Source organism: Cynocephalus volans, chromosome 9, assembly GCF_027409185.1.
Source record: "Cynocephalus volans isolate mCynVol1 chromosome 9, mCynVol1.pri, whole genome shotgun sequence".
NCBI classification, from domain to species: domain Eukaryota; kingdom Metazoa; phylum Chordata; class Mammalia; order Dermoptera; family Cynocephalidae; genus Cynocephalus; species Cynocephalus volans.
Window position 1 is genome coordinate 126,654,744 of NC_084468.1, and position 11,835 is coordinate 126,666,578.

Here is an 11,835-nt window from a genome sequence, read left to right on the forward strand (position 1 = left end):
ATGGAATAGGAGCTGGGGGAGTCCAGAATCCTACTGACCCAGTGACCCACACACCTGAACAGAGAACACAGGGGTGGGGAGAGCATGCTGGCTGCCTGGATCCATACCCTCCTTCCCCAAGGAGCTCAAGCCACACCCAACTCAGCTCTGCACCTGCTCCAGTGGACATTGAGCAGGGGATGTGCCAGCCCCTTGAACTGATTGCCTGGATCCACACCCTACTTCTCCAGGAGCTCAAAGGCACCACCCAATTCAACGCCCTGTGCCTGCTCCAGTGGACAGCAAGTGGGATCTGCACTGGCCCCTTGTGCTGGTTGCCTGGATCCAAGCCCTCTTCCTCCTGTATCCAAGCTGACGAGCACCATCAGAGAACATGTCAGGGGTGTACAAGCTGCCTAGATCCATGTCACCTTCCCTAAGAGCCCAGTGACCCATCTGACATAGCAGTCTTCCTATGCCAGTGGATAAGGTGTAGGGAACAAGCTGTCACTTACTATTGTGCCCACCCAGAACCAAACCTACGTAGCCCAACCTATCAATATAAAACACTTCTGCATGTAAGAGTCTCTCCCAGCAAAAGCTACTCCAAAAATTAAAAGAAGCAACTACATCACCAGATGCTCAGACATCAACACAGAGCTACAAGAAATATGAAAAAACAGGGAACTATAACACCCCAAATCTCCAATACCAGATTCCAAACAACAGGAAACTGGTGAATTGCCTGAAGAAAATAACAAATGTCAATATTAAGGAAACTCAACATAACGGTTGAAAAAATAGATAGAAATCACAATGAAATTAAAAAAAAAAAATTCAGGACATATATGAGAAATCCAACAAAGAGATAGAAAGAGTAAAAAGAATCAAGCTGAAATCCTGAAACTGAAGAATTTATTCAATGAAATAAATACAACTGAGAGCATAAGTAGCAGGCTAGACAAATGGAAGAATAAATTTCTGAACTACGAAACAGGTTTTTCCGATTAACACAGTTGAACCAAAAGGAAAAAAAAAAATTTTTAAATGTAGAAAGACTTCATGATCTCTCTGATAACTTTAAACATACAAACATCCATGTAATGGGTAACAGAGGGGGAAGGAAAAGGAAGCATTGAAAGCCTATTTCATGAAATAATAGCCTAATACTTCCCAAGTATCGGGAGAGATATGGTCCCACAGATCCAAGAAGCTCAAAGATCCCCAAACACATTCAAACCAAAAAGGACCTCCCCAAGACACACTGTAATCAAATTGTCAAAAGTTAAAGACAAAGAAAGAATTCTAAAAACAGCAAGAGAAAAGAATCAAATCACCTATTAGGGAATCTCCATCAGGCTGGCAGCAGACTTCTCAACAGAAACTCTACAGGCCAGAAGATAGTAGGATGACATATTCAAAGTCCTAAAAGAAAAAAACTGCCAACCAAGGATACTATATCCAGCAAAGCTTTCCTTTGGAAATGAAGGAGAAATACTACATTTCCCAAAGAAACAAAAGTTGTGGAAATGCACCTCTACAAGCCTGGCCCTTCAAAAAATCCTCCAGGGAGTTATACGTCTGGAATCAAAAGAGTAATATATGTCACCATAAATACATGAGAAAGAATAAAAACCACTAGTAGAACAGATATGCAAAAGAGAAAAAGAAAGGAGTGTATCTTATCACTCCAAAAAAAAAAAAACAAAAAACAGCAAAGACAAACAATAAAAGGGAAAGAAAGGAACAAAAGAAATAAAAAACAACCATTAAAAAAATTAACAAAATGGTGGGAATAAGGTGATACTCTTCTATAACAACCCTAAATGTAAATGGATTAAATCCCCCACTTAAAAGATATAGGCTGGCTGAATGGATTAGAAAACTAGACCCAACTGTGGGCTGCCTGCAAGAAACTCATTTCTCCAATAAAAACACACATAGATTAATAGTGAAGGGATGGAAAAAGATATTCCATGGAAATGGGAACCAAAAATGAGCAGGAGTCACCATACTTATATCAGATAAAATAGACTTCAAACTAAGAACTATAAAAAGAAACAAAGAAGGACATTATATAATGATAAAAGGATCAGTGCAGCAAGATGTAACATTCATAAATATATATGCACCCAACATTGGAGCACCAAGATATACAAAGCAAATGTTATTGGCTCTAAAGGGAGAGATAGACCCCAACATTATAATAGCTCAGGACTTTAACATGCCACTATCAGAAACGGACAGATCATCTAGACAAAAAATTAGCAGAGAAATATTGGATTTAAGCAGCACTTTTGACCAATTACACTTGACATTTACAAAACATTTCATCCAATAACAAAAGAGTATACATTTTTCTCGTCAGCACATGAATCATTCTTCAGGATAGACCACAAAGTAAGTCTCAACAAATTTTAAAAGATTGAAAACATATTAAGTATATTTTCAGACCATAATAGAATAAACTTAAAAACTAACAACAAACAAAACTTTGGGAACTATGCAAATGCATGTAAATTAAACAACATGCTCCTGAATGACCAATAGGTCAGAGAAGAAAAAAAGCAGGAAATCAAAAAATTCCTTGAAACAAATGAAAATGCAAGCACGACTTACCAAAACCTATGGGATACTGCAAAAGCAGTACTACGAGGGAGGTTTATTGTGATAAATACTTACTTCAAAAGAAGGGAAGGACTTCGAGTAAACAAACTAACATCGCACCTCAAAGAACTAGAAAAACAAGAATAATCCTATCCCAAAATTAGTAGACAGAAAGAAATAATCAAGCTCAAAGCAGAACTAAATGAAATAAAGACCAAAAAAAAGACACAAAAAAACAATGAAACAAAAAGGGTTTTTTTGAGAAATAAACAAAATAGACAAACCATTACCTAGACTAACTGAAAAAAGAAGACAGGAGACTCAAATAACAAAAATGCAAAATGAAAAAGGAGACAGCCAATACCATAGAAACATAAAGAATAATTAGAGACTATTACGAACAATTATATGCCAACAATTTTGGAAATCTGGAGGAAATGGATAAATTCTGGACATATACAAACTACCAAAACTGAAGCAAGAAGAAATAGAAAACCTGAACAGACCAATAATGAGCAATGAGATTGAAGTAGTAATCAGCAGCCTCCCAATGAAAAAAACCCCAGGACCAGATGGCTTCATGCTTAATTCTACCAAACCTTTAAAGAAGAATTAACACCAATCCTTTTCAAACTATTCCAAAATGTTGAAATAGAGGCCTTTTTCCCAAACTCATTCTATAAGGTCAGCATCACCCTGACACCAAAATCAGATAAAGACACAACAACAAAAAAAAGAAAACCACAGGCTAATATCCTTGATGAACATAGATGCAAAAATCCTCTACAAAATATTAGCAGGCAGAATACAACAGCACATGAAAAAGAACATACACCAAGATCAAATAAATGGGATTCATTCCAGGAATGCAAGGATGTTTCAACATGTGCAAATCAATAAATGTGATACATCACATCAGCAAAATCAGGGACAAAACTATATGATTATCTTAATTAATGTAGAAAAAGCATTTGACAAAATTCAACATCCTTTCATGATAGAAACTCAATTAAATAGGTATAGAAGGAAAGTATCTCAACCCAACAAAAGCCATATATGACAAACACACCACCAATGTCATCCTGATGGGGGAAAGGCTTTCAGACAGCAGGAACAGGACGAGGATGCCCACTCTCACCCCTGCTATTCAATATAGTATTAAAGTACTAGCTAGAGTAATCAGGAAAGAGAAGGAAATAAAAGGCATTCAAATTGGAAAAGACAAAGTTGAATTGTCCCTTTTAACAGATGGCATGATTCTATACATAGAAAAACCTAAAATTTCTACCAAAAAACTCTTAGAGCTGATAAACAAATTCACCAAAATTTCAAGATACAAAATACACAAAAATCAGTTGCATTTTTGTACACTAACAATGAACTAGCAGAAAAAGAAATCAAGAAAGCAAGCCAATTTAGCTACCAAAAGAATAAAATACCTAGGAATAAATTTAACCAAGGAGATGAAAGATCTCTACAATGAGAGATCTTTGTGCAAAACACTACTGAAAGAAATTAAAAAGGACACCAAAATATGGAAAGGCATTCCATGTTCATGAATTGGAAGAATTAATATTGTGAAAATGTCCATGCTACCCAAAGCTATCTACAGATTCAATGTAATCCCCATCAAAAATACCAATGACATTCTTCACAGAAATAGAAACCAATCCTAACATTCATATGGAACAACAAAAGACCCCAAATAGCCAAAGCAATCCTGAGCAAAAAAATAAGAATAAATAAAGCTGGAGGCATTACACTACCTGACTTCAAATTATACTACAAAGCTACAGTAACCAAAACAACATGGTAGTGTCATAAAAACAGATACATGGACTAATGGAACAGAATAAAGAACCCAGAAATCAATCCATGTACTTAAAGCCAACTGATCTTTGACAAAGTTGCCAAGAATATGCATTGGGAAAATGACAGCCTCTTCAGCAAATGGTGCTGAGAAAACTGGATATCCATGAGTAGAAGAATGAAACTAGACCCATACATCTCACCATATACCAAAATCCACTCAAAATGGATTAAAACTTAAATATAACACCTGAAACTATAAAACTTCAAGAAGAAAATAGTAGAAACATTTCAGGATGTTGGACTGGGCAAAGACTTTATGAATAAGACCTTAAAAACATAGGCGACAAAAGAAAAAATAAACTAATGGGATTATATCAAACTAAAAAGCTTCTGCACAGCAAAAGAAACAATCAACAGAGGGTAAAGTCAACCTACAGAATCAGGGAAAATATTTGCAAACTATACATCTGACAAGGAATTAATATCCAGAATATACAAGGAACTCAAACAGCTTAATCGTAAAACAAACAAAGAACCCAACTAAAAAATGGGCAAAGGAGATGAATAGATGTTTCTCAAAAGAAGACATATGAATGGCCAGCAAGCATATGAAAAAATGCTATACATCACTAATCATCAGGGAAATGCACATCAAACCACATGAGATATCATCTCACCCCAGTTAGACAGGCTATTATCAAAAAGACAGAGAATAACAAATGCTGGTGAGGATGTACAGAAAGGGGAAACCTGCACTGTTGGTGGAACTGTAAATTAGTACAGCCATTATGAAAAATAGTATGGAGGTTTCTCAAACAACTACAGATAAAATTGCCATATGATCCAGCAATCCTACTACTGGGAATATACACAAAGGAATGGAAATCATCATGTTGAAGTGATATCTGCACTTCCATATTTATCATAGGTCTGTTTACAATAGCCAGGATATGGAATCAACCTAGGCCCTTTGACAAATGAATGGATAAAGAAAATATGGTATATGTGCACAATGGAATACTACTCAGCCATTAAAAAAGAATGAAATTCTGCCATTTGCAGCTGCATGGATGAGCATGGAGAAAATTATTTTAAGTGAAAGAAGCCAGGTACAGAAAGAGAAATACCATATCATCATTCATAAGTAGGGGCTAACAAATAAATAAATGAAAAAGAAAGAAAGGGAAAAAAGAAAGGAAAGGAAAGGAAAGAAGGAAGGACCAATAATCACAATAATACATTGAACCTTCAGAAGGAGAACTGTGGTTACTAGAGGTGGGAAAGGAGGTTAAAAATTGGTTAATGTACACAAAGAGTGATTACATTTTGTAATGATAAATATGCTATTTATCCTGATTTGATCATCACACATTGTACACAGGCATTGATATTCAACTCTATCCCCCACAAATATGTATAATCAATTATGTTTCAATGAAAAAAGAATTGTAAATAAAACCATAATGATACACCATTAAAAGCTCATAGAATCAATAAACTTACAAAGGCTAACATCAAATATTGGTAAGGATGTAGAACATTGACTCTCATACACTATTTATAGGAGTGTAAATTGGTAAAAACTACTTTGGAAAACTGACAGTATCTTCTAAAACTGGACATATGCATACTCTATTATCCAGTAACTCCACCACTAGGGACAGACCCTACAGAAATGTGTGCACAAAAATGCATTTTTAAATATTCAAAGCAGTATTCATAAGAGCCTAAAACTTGAAACAACCAAAATATCCATAAAGAGTAGAATAAGTAAATTGTGCATATTCATATGTTAAATTCCTATACAGCAGTGAAAATGCACTCCAGATACACATTACAACATGGATGAATTTCACAATTATAAATATTGAGAAAAATAACCCAGACACAGAGGAATGCACACTCTTATGATTTTATTTAAATAAAACAGTTAAAGCTAATTTGTGGCATTAGAAGTAAGAATAATCATACCTTTGAAATCGATCAGAAGGGAGTATAAATGTTGTATTTTTTTACCTGGTTCTTTGTTTACTGGGTTGTGTTCACTTTGTAATAACACATTGAACTTTTAATTTTGTACTTTTCGGTATGTTTTTTATACTTCAATAAAAATCTAAAAAATTAGTTATAAGTGGCAGCCCCTCTGAAACTGGCCTCAGAGAGTGTAAGACTAGATGCAGGAAAGCAGTTAAGAAGCTACTGCAAGAGCCTCAATGATGGGTGATGGACCTAAACTAAGAGTTGGAGAGGATGAAAATTAATTGTTTGCATATATCTAAATTGAGTATCCATTTTCAAATTTAAATTAAATTAAATTAAAATATCAGTTCTTCAGGTGAACTAGCCACATTTTAAGTGGTCAATGGTCCCATGTGACTCATGGCTACAGTAATGGACAGCACAACTCTAGATAGTAGTAATGAACCATAGTGGTGAAAACTACATTTTGCCATTTTATGCCTCCTTCCCATTCTGTCCATTATCTGGGTACCCTTTAAAAAATGAAATACTTATCTATTCTCTAATTATGAAATAAATGAAAACGCTTAAGAAAAAAATTCTGGGTTCCTATATTCCTGGAAACTTCCAGCTCAATTCTATTTAGAGAACAGATGAAATATGACTTCTGAAAGAACTATTACAATATCAATGGCTTCCCCATTATTAGGGCAACAGACCAGTAAATTTATTTTTTAATGCTGCTGTTGTTGACAACTTCTTAACCAGTCTGTCCACAGCTATAAGAATGGAAATAACTCATAAGGTTTTCTTGACTCTATAAGAACACCTTGTCTTCTTTTTAAGTTTATTTTTATTTCTTGGGTCTTGGATTATACTCTGTCCTGCACTTCCTAGCACCGACCCTAGTTTCTTGAAGCAGACAATAACAGAGGTGAATATTTTTCAGGATGTCTGTCTTGTGGTTTATATGGCCTTGATACCAAAATGACAATATTCCAGCACAAAGCACTAGCACTGCTGCCATTTAATTTCTCCAGGATAATCCACACTTGGCTAAGTCCAAGACACATGTTTATAAATACTATTCATGCTGTATTTTTGACAGCTTCCATTTCTAGAGAACTTCATTTTCAGGTGTGAAAGACAAGCTTGACCTTAATTTGGTTCAGTGTGGAGCAGTTTGTTCTCAAACCATGGTCCAGAGTTAATGAGGAAAATATTGAAATCTAGGCTCTGAACATGGAAAAGTAATTTGCTGTTGAAATTGATGGTATACCTCTGTAGGTCTCTGCTGAATAATTTTTTGCCTTGAATAACTTCCATCTTCTTAGCTTTTAGTAATAGCAGAAGTAATTGCATAAGCAGATTAGCCAATAGTCAGGCGCAAGTTTATTATTTCCCTCACTCATGGCTAAGAGGAACATAAAATCAAAAGTACAACAGTAATAATAATAAAATAAGATTTGCCTTTCAACCTCCACCGTCTCCCCTAAATCCCAGCAAAATAGTAATAGAGAAAACATTTCAAGCTGAACTTGGAATATTCCTTTGGGAAGTGATTGCCCAGAATATTCTATTTTGTCTTCAGTGATGACACTGGCTGCCAATATAAAAAGGTCAGCAATTGTCTGGAAAAGTTATTGAATATTCCACCTTCCCTTGTTGGAACATCATAATTAGGCCATCATGGTTAGGCATTTATAAGTATATAAGGGGATAAGTTTGTGTTAAATACTAGAGGCAAAATAATAAATTGGCTGCCATCTGGCAAATAATGTATCTTCTCAGATCTTTTTTTTTTTTTTTTTTTAAGATGACCTTTAAGGGGCTCTTAACCCTTGACTTGGTGTTGTCAGCACCACGCTCTCCCAGTGAGCTAACCGGCCATCCCTATATGGGATCCGAACCCGTGGCCTTGGTGTTATCAGAACCACACTCTCCCGAGTGAGCCACAGGCCGGCCCTTCCCAGATCTTTTGACTCAGAACGAGTGAGTGCCTCACACTATTCATATCTCCATTTTCCAGGCAACTCAGTATCAGTTAAGAACGCCTAGTACATTGAAGGCTTAGTTTTAAGGAAGGACAGTGAGCAAGTAACAGTGTTTTTTAAAAAAGAGGATCTCATAAAAGCATGCAAGATCATAGTTGGCAAGACTTTGGTGGTAACCCCAAAGGCTCACATTAATCAATGATTTATTCTCTGCATAGAAATTTAACAGAGTTTCTAACAAGGAGCCACGTGACTAATGAGTATACATAAGCATTGCTTTAATCTTCATTTCCTGCCCCCTCCTAATCATCCTTAAGAGGGATTTTAATTAGAAAAAGTAAAATGCCCCCCCAAAAGGCAAAAGAAAGACAAAAATTAAGGGTCTGAATCATCTATTGACCCGATAATAAGGCACATAGAAGAGTAAACTGGTTTTCTCCATCACTAGAAAAATCTGTAATAAGTAGAGGACTTTTATGGTTGTCAAGTAACTTTTAACATTAATCATAAAAGTATTGTGCTATTTGTAAACATTCTTCTATAATATGTTATTTCTAGGCAGGAAGTTTCTAAGTTTCATACTTTAAATAAATTGATTGATGTGGGGGTTTTGCCATTAAAGTTTCCAAAAAAAGTATATTTAACACAATCTTCATTAAAGTGTTTCATACATGAGGACAGTTTACTGTTAATTCTGTATTTGGGAATTTGATGGTCTGCAACTAGACTGAATTTTCTGAGGGAAATGGCTTCATCTGTGCATCCCAGTGTCTACCATAGCAACTGACACTTAATACGTACTTAAAAGATGCCTATGGAAGTGAACTAAGCACAAGGTTGTATTAGGCAGGGTCATGTTCCCAGAGGTCAGAATTATAGGAGTCTTGATAGAATTGGTTGACATAATCCGTCAAGAAGTGTCTTGATGATATGTCAAGAAAAAAGCATGGATTAGGATACATGGATGAAAGCACTCTACACTTTTGTGAGTGTGTGCTCAACAAAGGCCCTTGGAGATAACTGGGCCAAGGACTGACATTCCACTAAAGATGAACAAAGTACATTCACTTTCTAGAAACTTGGAATTAGGACTTATGTTTAACAATTCTATACTGTATACCGAAGTAATGTATATCTGAGGCTAATGATGTCATTTGGGTCTAACCATGTTGATCATATGCAAGAGAGCAGAGAGAGAAGAATGAAGAGTCAAGCAGAAAGACGCAAAGATATGGGGCCACATAGTCCCAGAGAGTCACAGAAAGCAACCTGAGTTCCTGGTTTTCCACTTCCTGATCCAAGTCCCTTATGGGCTTTCTTGACCATACTGCCCTGAATTCCCTTCATACGTCTCATTAGCTATGTAATTAATTTATTGACTTGCTTTAGCCAGCTCAGGTAGATTATAAAATGGGAGCACTGACTATAATACAGGGTACCAAAAACATTCCTGTAGGGGCTGAGCATGGGTGAGGATCCAGGTTGTTGAGCACATATATAGCCTCTATCCACCTGTATTAGTCCATTTTGTGTTGCTATAACAGAATGCCTGAAAATGGGTGATTTATAAAGAAAAATAACATTTATTGCTTACAGTTTCTGAGGCTGGGAAGTCCAAAGTCCACCTGGTGGTGGTGATAGTGACCCAAGGGTCTCCCACTGTAAGATGATGGAAGCAGAGAGAGCAGAGAGAGAGACAGAGAGAGAGAAAGACAGATTCTCCTCTTCTTTTAAAGCTCTCAGAACCATGCCCTTGACCATCATTTTTAGTCCATCACTACACCATAGTCCTACAATCTAATCACCTCTTCAAGGCTCCACCTTTCAATTACCACAATAGGATTTCCCATCCTCTTAACAGTCACAGTGGGGGCTAAGTTTCTAATACATAAAACTTGGGGGACACAATTCAAGTTCCAGTGAGTTTGGGGGGGACATAATTCATTCCACTACACCACCATAGCCACTTTGTTCACAAGCATGTACCTAACTCTCTGGGAAAGTGGATGATACTGATAGACTGAATTATCTTGTCCACCTGATTATTAATAATCAAAAAATTGGGGTCTCTGTGAGCATTTGCATGGGAAATAAATTTTTACATTATGAACCCATTTTGAGAGCTCTACCTGCATAGTTTCCTAAACCATTATCAACAGCTCTCTGATCTCCCTTCTTCAAAGTCTTTGATGTTGGATATTGACACAAATCCTGGCTTCTGTCCCTCTTTCCTCCCTAGCAAAGTACATCAGATGTACTGCTCAAAATTCTGCCTGATGGGTGGATTTACTTTTTCATTTTTCTTCAAGGCCACACAATGAGACTAATCACTTATGGCCAAGAAGACAGGGTCATGCAACAAAATCATAGCTATCACGAATTCATCATGGTGAAGTGGGCCAGGCAGTCCTAGCACAAATAGTACCTCTGTGACAGTCAGAAAAAGTCATCCACACTTTCTGAACAGAACAAATAAAAAATATCTCATTCTCTGAGTTGACAAGGGTTGTACCAGCAGGCTTGATGGGAATCAAGACTGGATTTCTCTGAGGGCTGAATATCAACCCCTTTTCAAGTCTCCTCATCTGGGTGCCCTTTTCTGGGGCAAAATCTATACAATAAGGGATGCCAGTTAGCTCAGTTGGTTAGAACACAGTGTTATAACATCAAGGTCAAGGGTTCAGATCCCGGAACCAGCCAGCCACACCCCGCCCCCCCCAAAAAACTATACAATGTACACCACTGATCAGAATGGGCAGTTCTCAAAGATGACACCCCAAAAGTGCTTACCTGAAGTTTATGGAAGGCAAATATAGTAACTGTGAGCTTTAATGAGCAAAACAGTTTGTAAGTGCATAAATGATTCAGTAATTCAGGGAAACCAGCTGCATTTGTAAATCTCTTACACAAATTTGTTTATAATTAAGAAAATATTTATTAAGTGTCTACTATGTACCAGGTACTATGCTGAGTACCATGATTATGAAGTTGAACAAGGTGGACACAGTCTCTGCATCAGGTAGCTCAGAGTCTGGCAAGGATGGGCAGTAATCAAAGCAGCAATTACAGTAATAGGAGAAATATGAGGTGCTGTGCTTATGCATGGCAAGAGCAAATGTCTGAAGGGGTCCTAGAAACCTAGGAAGTTAATTATATATTTTACTAAGTTTCAAGAGACATCCTGTCACAGTGACTTGATCTTTCTCATAACATTTGTGGTCTATTTTCAATTTACTAGTCACAGCTGCTGCTGCCCACACATTGTAGAAAATTACTTAACACAGTATAAATCCCTTCTGGCTATAGTGTGGCCAATAGTGCATAAGCACTGCTCGTCGTTTCACCACCAGCCTCCTTCAAAGGCACAGAAAATGAAGCGTATGTACTCTACAGAGGCCTATCTCCCAGGTGTCCCTCATCGGTAATCCTGAGCCCATAATTCCCTCTGTAGGGTCTTGGTGTTAGGAAAGAAGTGACTTGGGAG